The following is a 16037-nucleotide window of genomic DNA, read 5'->3' as shown; positions in this document are numbered from 1 at the left end:
GCAGGCTCTCCTTTCCCAGGTTAAAGACCTCCTGGGACAATTACTACAAAAGCCGAGTCAACAGGACCCGGAACAACAAGGGGCTCCGTCAATTCCACCACAACCGGCGCCACCGCCAGCACCGGTTACGGACGATCTCGCCCCTGAGGAGGCCCAGGCAGATCCCTGGGACGACGTCTCCTCCAGAGCTGATGATGCGCTGTCAATCGCAGCTAGTGCCCGCCTCCTCAGTGGAGACTCCGAGGCGGAGGATGAAGAACCCTTACGGGGTACAGAAATTTCGGCGGAGGCCTTTGAGAAGGCGACGGCAGTACTCCGCAGAGTCCTCGGCTTCGAGGAAAGGGTGGATGCGCGGGCCCACGAGGGGCCGGCATCCAAACTCACTTTGAACGCGGCCACCCAAAAGCCTCGAGCCTCCATCCCGGTGGATGTGGAATGTAGAGAGCGGTTCGAGGCGGTGGCACAGGCGAAACGCTGGACAGCCTTCCAGCGATCAGCCCATCGCACTTTCCACGTGGGCGACGAAGACTGGGAAAGTCTTTTCACGCCACCCCAAATCCCGCCTCAAGTGAAGGAGAGACTTCGGTCGGCGGGTGCCTTAGACGGCAAAGACAAGTTCAGGGAGAAGGGTGCACAGACCCTAGAATCCTCCCTGTTCGACGTAGATAGGGCCTCCCGCGCAGGGATGAAGTACTCGTCAGCCCTATTACTTTTCGCCGAGCTATTGAACAGATCGTTCCAACAGGCCCAGGCATCGGGTATCTCCCGCAAAGATACCGCCGCCATCATTGCCCTCCTGGGACCCGTTTCCAGGATGGTATTAGACCAGTTCGCCCGCGTCTCGGTTAAGGCTACCTTGACACGTCGGGACCTGGTTCTGAACTCCATGAATTGGTCGTCCAGATCCACGGCGGACGCGTTCCGCAACTTACCGATCCTGGGCAGCGACCTCTTCGGCGGCAAGTTCGATGACAAACTCCGGGAGGAGGCAGAGAGAATGAAATCTCTGAGGGAGGCGGACGAACACATGTCCCGCCCGACCTCATCCTCGCGCCCACGTTTTGACTCAAGACAAGGTAGCCGCTTTAAGCAGCCAAGATCCAGCTACAGTCAGAGTCGGGGCGCTCCGCGAACGCAGCAACAATCCGCTCCTTCGCGGCCCGAACACAGGCCGTACCGCCCGCAATACCGCGGAAGCCGCGGAAGCCGCGGGCGCGGTAAACGGCCCTAGGGATGCCCACCCCACCGTAGCGGCCAAAGCCAAGGTGGGGGGGCGACTAAGAGTTTTTTGGGCTCACTGGGAGAAAATCGACCCAGGAGCCTGGGTACTGGACGTGGTAAAAAGGGGCTACGAGATAGAGTTCTCGTCTACCCCACCCCAATATGGCCTCTTCGCAACCACGCCAGTACCCGAGATACCGGAAAAGCGGGCCGCCCTCGAGGACGAGATCAACAGTCTTCTCAAAAAAGGCGCCATTACGCGGGTCACCACCGCAAACGCGGACGGCCCCCTCTTCCGGTCCTCGTTCTTCCTCACGCCGAAGAAGAACGGGACTTGGAGGCCCATCCTGAACCTCAGACCTCTCAACAGGAGGTTTATCCGACCGGAGAGGTTCAGGATGGAGACTCTCACATCAATCCTCCACCTACTGCGCCCAGGGATGTGGGCATCCTCCGTCGATCTAAAGGATGCCTACCTACATATCCCCATCCGACTCGAGGACCAGCGGTTCCTCGCGTTCAGGTACAAGGCCATAGATTACCGCTTCACAGCGCTACCATTTGGCCTCTCCACAGCACCCAGGGTTTTCACCAGGGTAACAAGGGCGGTCCTGGCTCACCTCCGCCGAAACGGGGTAATGGTGTTCGCCTACCTAGACGATTGGTTAGTACTCGGCAACTCCCAACAAGGGGCTCTCGCCAGTACAAACGCCACCGTCTCCCTCCTGACGAAACTGGGGTGGTTAATCAATGTCGAGAAATCCAACCTCGTGCCCACTCAATCGATCATATACTTAGGGGCCCGTCTCGACCTCGCCCGCGGCATGGTCTACCCGACGGCCGAAAGAACGGCAAGCCTAGTGGCCACGGCCAGAAAAATACTAGGCAATCGGAATACCCCAGCGCTCACGTGGCAGCGCCTATTGGGGAAGATGGCGAGCTTCACAGACCTTCTAGACCTGTGCAGACTCAGAATGAGGCCGCTCCAGCGGCACCTCCTCAAACACTATGCCCCGGATCGGTCGCCGGCGGCAACGCCAATCCCACTTCCAACGGGGCTTCGCCCGTTTCTCACGTGGTGGGCAGAGTCGGACAGGATCGCGGCAGGGCGACCTTTCCGGAACCCAGCCCCTACAACGTCGATCACGACGGATGCCTCCCTCAGCGGTTGGGGAGCGGTATGGGGCACACACACAGTTGCCGGCGAATGGGCGGAGCCCGAGAGGGGTCTCCATATCAATATTTTAGAGACGGAAGCGGTCCTGAGGGCCGTACGTCACTGGGCAACCCACCTAACGGGCCACACTGTCACGGTCCGGTCAGACAACACCACGACCGTGGCGTATATCAACCGTCAAGGGGGCACTCGATCCCTGGCCCTCCTACGCAGGACATGGGACCTGCTCGTCCTCTGCGACTCCCTTCGGATCGGCCTACGGGCGTCCCACCTAGCAGGGAAAGACAATATACTGGCAGACGCACTGTCCAGGGGGTATCTAGACAATGGGGAATGGGAGCTCTCCCGAACGTGGTCCGACCACATATTTCACCTGTTCGGCAGGCCGTCCGTCGACATGTTCGCGACGGCCAAGAACGCCAAACTCCCGACGTTCTGCTCCAGATACCACGACCCACAGGCCTGGAAGACCGACGCCCTAGTCGTCTCATGGGCGGGCCTCTCCATGTACGCCTTTCCCCCACTGGGATTACTCCGCAGAGTTCTCACGATGCTTCGGGACGTGGAAGCGGACATGCTTTTGATCGCACCTTGCTGGCCCAATCAAGCATGGTTCCCACTCATCATCGAAATGCTGGTGGACCTACCATACAAATTCCCACCGGCCGCCAAGCTCCTCTCCCAACGGAGCGGCCACATAACCCACCCCGACATCACGAGCCTCCATCTAGCTGCGTGGAAACTCTCCGGCTCTCGCTCCAGACAGCGGGGTTTCCACCGGAGGTTGCGGACATTGCAGTGGATGCCCGCCGGCAGTCCACGGTTAAAACATACGATTCTAGACTGCACCGATACTATGTTTGGGCCGGGGACAACGCTGCTGATCCCGTGGAGGCCTCAGTAGACCAGGTGGCGGCCTTCCTACTCGAACTCTTCCGAGAAGGGAAGCAAATAAGTACAATTAGAAATTACCGCTCCGCAATAGCAGCGGTTCACAGCGGATTCTCGGATGGCTCCTCAGTAGGAACCAACCCGGTCCTCCGCCAGGTCTTAAGGGGCATGTTCCACAGACGCCCTCCCAGGCGCCGCCTGGCCCCGTCATGGGCCCTCCACGAGGTCCTGACAACCCTTGCGGGCTCTCCGTACGAGCCGTTACACAATGCTCCATTGGACAAACTAACACACAAAACTCTGTTTCTGATCGCGGCCGCCTCTGCCAGGCGCAGAAGCTGTCTCCACGCGCTCACCCTCCAACGGGGGTTCACGAGGTTTGAACCAGGAGGAGTCAGATTACTACCTGACCCTCACTTCCTCCCAAAGAACCAATCAGTAACCTTTACCCCGAACGAGATCTTCCTACCGAGTCTGTCACAAGCCTCGTCAATCACGGAAGACAAGCGCTGGTGCCCTGTCCGAGCCCTTAAGTGGTACATAGAGAGGACCAAACAGCTACGTACCTCGGACAGGCTCTTCATTTTACCGCGGTCGCCTTACACCCCGGCCTCAAAGGACACCATTTCACGGTGGATGGCCGACTTAATACGTGCCCACACCCAGCCTGGGGAACCCGTCCGGGCGCACGACGTCCGAGGCCACGCCACGTCCAGGGCGTGGTTCCGGGGGGTTCCCCTGGAAGATATTATGAAGGCGGCGGCCTGGAAGACCCCGTCTTCCTTTGTCGCCTGTTATCTCACAAACACCCCTGCCACGGAAGGGGATTTTGCCCGAGCGGCCCTAGGTCCGCCGCCCGCGAGATCCTCGACCCACCGCCAGGGCTCCTGTGTCACAAATGCATAGGTTATATGAGGTGAGGGAGTACGCGCTGTGAATTCCCCAAACCTTAACCGGTTTGTGAATTAACGAGCGACGTACTCACCTCATATAACATCCCGACCCGCCTCCCCACTATGGGGGACCTCGCGGACGGAACCATACAACCACGTCGGATACCCTCCTCGGATACTAGGGGAACTGGCCACACAGATATGATCATGTGACGGCCTTTCCCCCCAGGAATTTTCGAGGGATGTCGTGGGGTCCCGCCTACACCCACCGACGACCCACTCTGGACCCACTTCGGGCCCACTCAGGACCCACCTGTCACCCACCACAGCCCACCTAGGGCCTCTTCAGGTGAGAATGTTTTTGGTTGTATCCTCGGGGTTTCCGCCCCTTGGTCGATCCTCTCCCCCTTCTCCGTCCGGTGCCGCACCATTGCGGCCTGGAAATTACGGAAGGGAGATGGCCACACTCACATACAGACAAATTGCCAGATGCTAGAGCGAGGTTAATACGGTAATGCATAGGTTATATGAGGTGAGTACGTCGCTCGTTAATTCACAAACCGGTTAAGGTTTGGGGAATATACTCTACTGTGCTTGTACAGTACCGTTCACATTAAATCGGCCGTGGCATCGTGTATCGTGATGCCCTTATCTTGTTCTATCGTTTTCTATCGTGAAACCTGACTACTGTAATTTTTTTGTACACGCTACCACGATATAACGATATACCACGATCACACGCTATATCGTGATACCAAGCCTTCACGATAGCAAACATGACTGCTACATTCACGCTAACACGTTATATCGTGAGATCGTGATTTCAAGCTGAGCGCATCACAATTCGTAACTTCGTTTGGGCTTTGGGTTTTTATTATTCACGATATTTCGTTAAGTCGTTATATCGTGTATCATGAAGTTCCTACTCTACTGTGCGAAAATCGATCTTTACAGGAGTTCCGCCTTGAGAACTTTTTGATGTCAGTTCACAACTTTACACGTTTAACTTTTTATTTAACAACAGTAACGTTACGTACGGATAGCGACTTTTCTGTTACTAGTAGTGTTAGTTGTAGATTTTATGTTCCACGTTACTTTGAATAGTTGGCAACATTTTGAAGAATAATAAAGTACTAGTAAGCCTTTCTTGTGTTAAGTTTTTATATAATTTATCGTTGGTTCGAACAGAATGAAAAGGGAAAAAAATTCCACCCAACAACTTTGAAGCAGTGCCGGTTAAAAACAAAACATCTTCATCGTCCGCGCAAGGGGCCTCCCTTTTCCTGATTCCCGTGTCTCTATTCGGATTCAAGAAATCTAACTAACCTTAAAAATTATTTTGTTAAGGTTGCCACATATTCCAAACTAGTATTAGCGCATGAAAAGAAGAAAAACGTCAGCCTGTTTTTTTTTCAGATCTCAGTACGAGAAACATGTATTTTATTTGGATAATAGAAAAACTTTCTTTAATGTGGTTAATTAATATTTTCCTACCCTAGCTATATTTGATAAAACCTTCATTAAAACCGACTTTTTAGAAAATGGATTTTGAAGCTCAGTCAACAATTTAAAAAATGCTTACCTTTAAATACTGGCGTCAAAAAATACATTTCGTATTTATTCCAATAAAGATCCACAAAGGATAAAAATGCGAAGAACAGCTTACTAAATAGAATTGAAACTGCATGTACAGTACATGGTCATTTTAAGTATCCAAATACTATACAAAGAGATCGAGTTCACCGAAATACCCCTTTTCCCTACCACCTGAGGAAAAGCGTCTTTTATTAATTATAGTACCATACAGTACTTTACATTTGATACAAAAGTAACATCTACAACTTCCCAAAATTTGTATGTGTCACAATAGGTTAAGTTTTAACCGCACAGTACCATTAATAATTTGCATATTACATCAAAAGTTACACTCGGGCGTCCAGATGGCGGGAAAATGTACAATCATGTACAATTTGTTGTGTCGTTCCCACGGTGCAATGAACTTGGGCAAGTTGCCAAGTTCGAATGTCGTTGACCTACTTATGTTCCGTAAACAATGTCAATGGGAATTATGTGTGTAAAAACTTGTGTTTTTCCACGTGTTATATATATATAGAAGTTTTATGTAAGCGGAGTGAATTTCGGGGCGGCTCGTTGATTGTGAGGAACAAGGGCGGCGGAACCGGGGGGGGCACAGGGGGCACGTGCCCCCCACTTTTCCTCAGGTTAAAAATGTGCCCTTTTTCTACATAAAAATTGAGGTGTCTCAAGTTAGCAAGAGGCCAGGGAACCAGAATGAACACTCGGGAAGGGCCGTTTCCAGCCATCTGAGGGGTCTGTAAAACCCAAAATTTTCTTGTACGCTCCGCGCCAACCGATGGTGGCGCTCCGCTCAGATAGTCGTGCATACAACTTTGCAAATCCTGGCTTCGCCCCTGACTTTTAATGAATTTCTGTGGGTCAAACTCAATGATATTTCGAATGGAAAAAAATTGTTAAGATATTGACAAGAAATAAACTTTAATTCGGAAGATTCCTACATTAGCAACTAGCATGATTTCACCTCATTTTGTCTCAAAAGAAAACTTTTTCCTTGTTTCCCAATTTGCACATTGGATATTGCAGTGCTAGTATTTTCCTTTAAGGGGGGGGGGGGGGGGTGAGGGCGTTGATGGAGTGATGTGTATACGCAAATAAGATAATACAATAAGAGTTATAAAGGCTACTAAATATAAGGCTGCATCAGTCCAAGCGAATTTCTGCAAAGTGCCCTTTGATGTCGGTGCCCCCCCAGATTAAAAGTGCTTCCGCCGCCCTTGGTGAGGAAGCACTTATCTAAGCATCAATATTTGTGAAATATATCGTACGGTTTTGCTTCACAAAATATTTTTGACTAGTAATTTCTCAATGTATTAAGAAGGGGGACATACCCTATGTTCCGACGTCTCTATGTTCCGACGTCTCTTTAAGTTCCGACAACTTTTTGAACCCAATTTTTTTTGTTAGACCCAAATTCTGCCTGACTAATTTTTTGGGGGATTCAATTTTTTCGGACCCAATTTTTTTGGGGACTCATTTTTTTTTACCCAAATTTTGTCTGGCTTAAGTTATTTTTTTGGGGGGGGACTCAATTTTTTTGGACCCAAATTTTCTTTGTGGAATCAATTTTGTTAGACCCAAATTTGTCTCACTAACTATTTATTGGGGGGGACTCAATTTTTTCGGACCCGATTTTTTGGGGGGGACTCATTCTTTTTGGACCCAATTTTTTTCCGGCCTATTTTTTTTTTTGGGGGGGGGACTCAATTTTATTTGGACCCAATTTTTTTTTTGTGGAATCAACTTTTTGGACCCACAATTTTTCTGACCTGATTTGTTTGGGGGGACTAATTTTTTCGGACGCGCCAATTTTTATTTACGAAACAAAAAATAAAAGGGCCCAAAGTTTTTTATGACCTAAATAGTGCTTGTCCGAAAAAAATTGGTCTTAAAAAATTTTAGAGTAAAAACAATTTGTGTCATCAAAATATTTTGGTCCAAAAAATTATGGGTCTTAAAAAAAATTGGTCCGAACTCCGAAAACATATTGGTCAAAAATATTGGTCAAAAGAACTTCAGAGTCAAAAACAATTGTCGGAACGTAGACACGCCGGAACCCATAAAATATACTGGGACTACCCCTAATCATTGCATTTTGGGCGAATGTGTATTTAACTACGTTACATGATGCTTAAACACATGTTTGAACAAAATGAAAAATTCAAGTATTACCACATAAATATTCAAAAAATATACTTTTGTTGCATAGTATGAAGGATTTGGTGAAACCAAACATGTCTGGACTTGTTTGAAAATTCTACGAGGTTCGTGATCAACTTGACCGTCTAGTATTTTCAGAAAGTAAGGTTGCTACAGTACCATACAAAACTGTCCGGCCAAAAGCAATTAAATGACTTTATGACATTTAAATAAAAAAAAGCTTCTAACAGAAGTTATGACCAATTTTGTATAATTTTTAATGTGCGCGTCAATACGGGTTGCCATCAGGATCATATCGATTACTGATGCTATGCAAAAGAAACTGCTTATTTGAGCATATCATATGGTGCGGAAAAACATTCTTCAAGCAAACAATTTTCTCGAAAATCTTGCAAAATTCGATCGTGAAAACAATGTTCAAACATACTTAAAGGGGCTATACAATGAATCCAGCCAAGCAATTAATGTCAGGCGCCCTCTATTTTTCTCCAACTTCTGATTCTGTCCGATTAAGGGTTGTACCATTGTGTGTGTGGGGGGGGGGGGAGCTAAGGCAGTGAAAAGTACTGTTTCACCTCAATCATAGTAGAATGACTGTGGAATGCTGTATAGCCCTGGATGTTTATGTTATTGGAGAATGTCGAGGGAGTTGTTATATGTTCTACTTGGAATGACCTGTTACAATTTGTAGTGTTGGACATGTGGGTAATTTTTACACACATTGAATTTGTCTGCATTGTGAGCAAACAAATTAAATTTTTCGGTCGGCTGATTTATATTTTTAGTTATTTTCACTGATGTAATACATAGAGGTAATTCAACATGACATATGTATGGGTGTAATATTTTTCACCTTGAAGAGACATATTTTGTTGGGACATGCGTTCCCCTCCAAAGATCAACAATTCCGCTTTTGACAAAAGTGTGACACAGAAGCAGATTTTTCAGATTAGGGTATGGGGGGTTGGTGGGGATGGGGGGTTGGTGGGGATGGGGCAGGCCCATATTATCTACAAAATGGAAACATTTAGAAAAACAAAAAGGTGAAAAAGAAACAAAGGAGATCTAACAAGTGGTTCAAAACTTCACTTTTTTAATTTCAAATTGATGATTCAGGGGCCAAGGCTGGGGTGCTTACCAAGTACCCCCGGCAACCAGTCCGGCACTAATAATTGGTACAATTTTCCTACCATATTTTGTCAGAGTAAAGCCTACTGCAGGAGCAGTGTAATGAGATTGACTGGAAAGATCTGACTGAAACTTTCTTTCTATTGTGAAACCTTGCGATGGATCCATTGTGGGAGAGGGAACTGGGTTTAATGCCTCCCCTAATCCCCTTATTAATCCAATTCTGTGAACATTATACAATAACGACGAGGCTGATATTAGGGGGTGATTGACTTAACAACTTGTCATACATTTTTTTGTAGGCATATGTTGCAAACAATATCCATAAATCATATTATTTTGGAGAAGTGATCTTATAATTTAGTGAACTTTTAAGAATGTATATATATGGCAACACCAATGTGAGTCTTTGTGAGCGAATTCATCACATCAGCCATACAGAAAATAACTCCCTCCTATTATTTATGAGAATTTTATAGAGTGGACATCATTTTACAAAAAACATTTCATTTTATATAGTCTAATTTTAGAGTATTCCTGTACATAGCATGCCTCTGGAGTATTCATTAAAATAGTATCACAGCAGAGACCTTAATTGTACACAAAAACAACCGGTACTCATGGCTCGTAAGTAACTACTGCTCATGTCCTGATACACATGTTAGGAATACAAAGTAGTTATTGCTGTTGCACGGTTGTGGGAGAGTAGTTGCTGTATCCAATCATTGAGTGCGGGTTTTTAATACGTGATTGTAAAATGAAGTCGTATCTAGTAATTTTTGTTATAAGTAGGTCTACCCGATATACCCGAACATGGCCTTTCTTCGTTATCTTCATGACGAATTGGAGTCATTTAAAGAGAGGTGTAACTGTAATCAAGAGGTACTGTACCTAGTTACTGTACTAGCTATGAGTATTGGCTGACAATAATTGCTAAATAATATTATAGTGGTTGCAATAATTTTGCTACTTTTACATGCTAATTCATATTTGAGATTAGGGTTGCAAGAGCCCCTTCATAACATTCATTTAGAACTCGAGAACCAAGCAGATCATATGTCAAGACATTTGCTTCCTACATTAAACAAACGTTCATTTTCGGTCATTAATAATGGACCTGAAGTGTGAATCTGGCAATGGTCCAAAGATATGACCTACTGATACTGGGACACAGGACATGTAATAGTACCTACAGGTACACTGCACAAAGGGTCTTTTATATACTGAAAAGCCGTCAGAACTGGACGTTACAATAGTGTAGTCATCCCATTCTGTGCAGTTTGGTGCATAAGGAACATGTTTCCATCAGAGGGTTGTCACTACACAGAAATTAAAGTTGGCATATTTTAGAAAAGCATAATCAAATTAAAAACATTTATGTTTTTCAATGCATATCATGGGTTGCAAGATAACTTTCTTTGAGGGTACGGAAAGAACCAGGTATTGTTTAAGGAAAAAACAATACATGCTAGACATGTTTATTTTGACATATGTAGGCCTTTATAAATTGACCTATAGATACTACACTTCTCAATGTCATATGCATGAACAACTTTGAAAAACAAAGGATAGGTAGTTGTGGAAAATAGGGTAGTTTTTCTTCTAAAGCAACTATCCATACCTCGCCGATATATCCACAAAAACTGCCTCACGTGTCTCACTTTCACCAGAAATGTACTATACGCACAATTTCAGAAGTTTTATACCATTTTGGTGACTTCAATTGGTGAGATTAAATTTTATGTGCATCAATGACGAAGTTTGATGTTTGCTTGCAGTATTTTATCTCCTGTGAAATTAAAGAGCTTACATCCATAACATTTGGTCTAATGCAAGCTGTAATAACGAATGGGATAAAAAAAATAGCAAATTATAGTACGGTTTTGAATGTTCTTTTGTCAAACATTCTACCATCTTTTAACTGCCAATAATAATTTTACTTCCACTGTTTAATGATTTATTAATCATATCATATATTTGTGGAAATGAGCTTAAGAATCTACAACCATTGAACATGTGTAAACCCACTCTTATAGTGGCTCTGTAAAGTCTTCAACTGTTGGCCTATAGACGGTGGACACTCTTGGTATTATTTTTTGGTTCATCAAGTAGGGTTTTTCAAGCCTGTTTGGATGAACATAGATTAACTACCAGAAATTTCACGATGTTCTCCAGAAATGCAGAATGTATCCATAGGATTTACTGTAGGCTATTTCACAGGTACCGGATGCCATTGTTTGGTGGCTGTGGAGTACTTCACCTTGACCCTGAAAAGAAATCATAAGAGGTCGTTGTGATTTGCATATTCCTTTGTGCACCTCCAGATAATCACCTCACAGGGTATTTTAACAAATATCTTCATATGTAGCTATAAGGCGCACTGTCAATTAAATCTTGATTGTTTTCACTATGAAATACTACCTAGAAACAATTAACATCATCAAAAGGAGTGTAGAACTGTATGTTCATGTACTAGGTAAATACCTTGAAAGTATTTTAATTCAGTTATGCATTTAACCATTGGTTTAAGACATAAATGAATCCACAAACCACCAATTGCATCAATGGTAATCGTGTAAATATTCTGTTGTGAAGTGAGTCAGAAGTGTGCCTAAAAGGTATCATTTGAAATGGGTTGTACATCTAATGCCATTCACTACACATATTGAATGAGTATATAATGAGGGCATAGACAGAAACACTTACTCATCATTCCCATTTCCATCTTTCTTTGGGACGGTTTCTGTGAAAGTTGAAATCGATGGCTGCCAAGTACTTTCTCCCAACATACAGTATCCAACGTAGCTGTGATAAAGAATAAAAAGGTTGGGGTCATATGTTAATTATGAAGTTTGATTATGCAAACTTTTATCAGGGTTTCTTTTCCAGAATATATTTTATAGTAATATTTACCTTTTCAGTAATCGTGTTTGCAAGCAGTTGTCTTACCATGTACACAAATACACACACACACACAACATTTCCATCAAATTCTTGGCCTTTTGGCAAGAATTAACAATTATTCACAGACCGTCATGAGCCATTATTCTAAAAAAAATTATGTCAGCTGGCAGGGTAGTTGAAGGATGTCCATGCAACCCACTGTTGCCATGACAGGGCTTTTAGGTTTTGGCATGGGGCATTAAGGAACCATGATGCAATGCTACTTCTGCATGTATTGTCCTGACTCTCTAAATTCACTCTGACAAAGGGCCACATAGGCTGGATGTCCAGGAAGTTACTCACCATCCCATATAATATATATTTCTCCTTAAGGAGAGGGAGGACTTCCAGGTGTCAACATGGGCTATTCATTGTAATCAGCTAATGAGCTAACATGACTTGATACTGCTAACAAGAGACAATTGTAACTCTATGTACTGAAGGTAGTTTATATGTAGGATGACTTCCTGTCAATGCTCTCAACGCAGATGTTGTAGAAGGTGAAGTGGAGATGAAGGGCAAAACTGGATTTGAATACACTAGATGTATTACTTGCAAATATTACAACAATGACAGAAGGGTTTTCCATGCAAATAGACCAAATCTAATCCTCCTTCACTTCTTGTTGTAACAGTGCATGCCTTGGTAAACAATAAACACTGAATAGTACAGAACTTGGTGGATTCAAATTTGGCCAAGTATATATATAATTTGTTCCATTGGAAAGTATGCATGTAGCATTTAGTAGCATTGATAGATTTTATGAGAAGTTTGCATCTCTGAAGCATAGATCTACTGAAAACAAATACAAAAAATAAATGCTGAAGAAAACATGGCACAAACAATGTTGCATACCATAGGCTATATATTGCAGACTAAATTAAGTAGTACCAAAACAGAATGTGACTTTCTACAGTACGTTGGGTTTCACTGACCTTAGAATGAAGCTTAGCCTCTACATACCAAGCAAAATAACTAGATCAATAAAGGAAACTAGGAAAGTGAATGTGGTGGAAGTACAGCCTATACCTACCTTGCTATGCATGCATAGGACAAACAGGAAATTAGTTCAGTTGGCCTTTCAACCAAGTTAATAGTATCGTCAACTATCCTAGAAGTTCATACACATGTATGTTAAATTATTCTATGTCCATTGTAATATACTAGCCTTACCATTTTTTCAATCTGATACATATTCTCCATCATTATGAACACTTTTAAAGTTTTCTTTTGCGAAAATTCTGTTAAAAACTTTCTTGTTGCTTACTGTACTTATTATTTCATAAGCTACACTTATATTTATAGGCAGAATCATATGCTGGGAGTTAACCACAAAATGTCCATTCTTTGGAACATTGTTTTGTTGGGAGGTCTTTTTGCTGATTTTAGAGTGTTAGTCGCCTTGGGAGTAGGAGAAGGCAAGAAAACACCATCTACTTTCCATTAGTTTTGTACAGACGGTGCTTATATCTAAGGGTGAGTAGTAGTGCTGCATTGAGTTTGGTCATACTTCCTGCATTTTCAGCAAGCAATGTGTCAATTATATAACAATCATAATTTCTGAATTTTCAGTGGGCCATGAGTCAATTATACATCAATGATCAATAAGATAGGGAAAAAAGAAGTCACGTTAGTAATAAAGTAAGGCCTGTCCTTAGTCACCTATACAGACTACTAGTTAGTCTATGTTCCCTAACTACATGCACCCAAATGTTTGCTCCTAGCTAGGAAGGCATATATATTTTAACCACATGTACCTGCATCCTTTTCCTTCAAAATGATGACTCCTGATGTAAATATTATTTTGTAAAACTTAAAAATTATCCACTTTCTTTACGCTTCAATAAAGCATGTGGGCCAGGCATTAACTTTTTTTTTCAAAGTAAGCAAAACCAACAGAAAATAAAGATTGCTACCTAGTACTTTGATCTGTGATATGCTGTCTGTCATAGACCTGTGATATTGGGAAGACCTATCAAATGTTCGTATAATGTGTAGGTCGACATCAATTTATTTATCTTCTTGTGGATTTTTGGAGGACACAAAATACCATGAATGAAATCAGGTATCTTTGCCATTTGTAGAAATGTAAGGCTAACAGTGATGTTAACTGCACTAATAAACACAGGTAATATTTTGTAAGAAATTTTGGCAGGTAAGAAGTTGGAGACACGAAAGTTATTTGAAACTAGGCTAGATAAAAGATTCGCGCAGTAACAGTTAAATTGATTCCATAGCTGCACAAAGTTAGGTTAGTAAGGAGTAGCCTAGTAATAATATATTCCTATCCAACTCCGAGTCCTTGTTGAATACCCTAGCTGACTGTGGTGGCTGCAAAACACGATCGTCTAGACTAGATACAACTACATTAGGCCCATTTCAAATAGTCAGGCCAAGCCTTTGGCCATAGGCCTAGTCACATTATTACAGATACTTTTACCATGTGTCCTGACAGTGCCACTAACTGAGTTTACCTGAATGTTACTTGTAAATGTAAGGCCTAACTAACGTTACAGGCCTAGCCCACAGTGCTTGTAGCTAGGCAATCAACATCCTTACCGTAGTTGAATGGGTATTGAAAGTTATTTTGACTTACCTAGGCCTAAGCTACTTCAACTGCGGTAAAGCAAACACAGACCTCCTTCAGCGTTTTCCAGTTTTCAAAAGAATCTACCAGAGAGATTTTGCCGTCTTGTTTCAATCATTCTCCTAGTCCTACGTTGCTTTGTAGAGCTAGACACAATTTCGATGTGTATTTCGAGTAGACTGTGTCCCGGCCCTGTATATGCACCTAGACCAAGATATTTGTGTATAAGTATACTAGTGAAGCTGATTACGGCCGTGTGCGTACGAGCGGGGAGTTGTTACACACAATTCCCTAGTATAGTACGTACGAGCGTTACGACTCGGCAATCTATCTAGCGCTGTACATGTGAACAGTGTACTCGGCTACATACAGTACTGTAGATCAGTGTGTATATATATATATTGTACATACTGCGTGTATACTACTGTATCATGTAGATCAGTATCTGTCTACTGTTTACGCTACTGGGAGTCGAGTTTCAGTGTGTTGCCATAGGGATGATTTGCACACGGCATTTCGCTCCCATCAAGCGATGCTTCTCTCGGATTCATTCTATAGACCCTTTAAGTACAGTATGCCACCCTATGCATCCCGGACGGTGAAAAAGCTACTGTAGGCCTATATTCAGCGTTACAATGCATATTAACCCTATCGTAACATTTGGGACGATTTGCTAGTACAATTAAAGCCTAGGCTGATATTCTTGCATACAAGAAGTTCAGAACGAATGTTTTGTTCGAACTGAAAATATTTTGCGACCGCTATTTTTTTTTTAAAGAAGGGGTTTGTATGAAGGAGTTTGGATGAGTAGGCCTACAGTGTGTTCATTAGGCCTATCGTACTAGTTTTGCGATTATGAAACTTGTATGTCGATTGACACTTAATTTTGGTGACACACCGAACTTTTTGATCAGAATTTGCAATAAATCTATTGCACATTGCGTTGAATTGATGATTTCATCTACTGCGGGAAGAAGCCTACCCCAATTCTTTCAAATCACGATGAAACGATCGATCGTTCTGCAACGTGATTCACGCTATAACGATAACATCACGATAGTATACAGTGCCAGTGAAATGATGCACACATTATCACGATATTACGACCACGATGCGACGCACGATATCACGTTAGGTACTTGCTATAGGCGTAATGGAAACGATATCACGATAGACTCCTCGAGTCTCCTCATATTTTGTCACGATACACGATGCCACGGCCGATTTTATGTGAGCGGTACTGTAGGTGGGGTTTGCATTACCTTCCATCATTGAATAGTTGGACAAACATGATTTTACAAGCTTAAGAGTCAGACCAAAAGTGTGTGCTGAATACAGTTACAAATTAAAGCTCACGTCTTCGTGAAGGGGTCTATTGATTTGATAGAAGGATATATTATATATGAGGGTACTGAGCAGTTGTCTTGTATATATATATATA

The 16037-nt window shown here is 43.6% G+C and overlaps 1 protein-coding gene and 1 long non-coding RNA gene across 4 annotated transcripts in view; one reads left to right on the top strand and one right to left on the bottom strand.

Moving 5' to 3' along the window:
* LOC139971201 (sodium/calcium exchanger 3-like) overlaps positions 1 to 16037 on the top strand; it is a 148146-nt gene that overhangs the window by 112960 nt on the left and 19149 nt on the right. The gene's annotated exons all lie outside the window — the stretch shown is intronic.
* Positions 9010 to 15165, bottom strand: LOC139971213 (uncharacterized). The gene is made up of 3 exons (XR_011794332.1): positions 14606 to 15165; positions 11773 to 11871; positions 9010 to 11333 (listed from the first exon to the last, which is right to left on the bottom strand). It is a non-coding gene; the product is annotated as an uncharacterized lncRNA (long non-coding RNA).

The sequence above is a fragment of the Apostichopus japonicus genome, chromosome 8 (assembly GCF_037975245.1).
Source record: "Apostichopus japonicus isolate 1M-3 chromosome 8, ASM3797524v1, whole genome shotgun sequence".
Classification (NCBI taxonomy): Eukaryota; Metazoa; Echinodermata; class Holothuroidea; order Aspidochirotida; family Stichopodidae; genus Apostichopus; species Apostichopus japonicus.
Note: the sequence above shows the minus strand (reverse complement) of the source record. Positions and strands in the feature narration are given on the sequence as shown.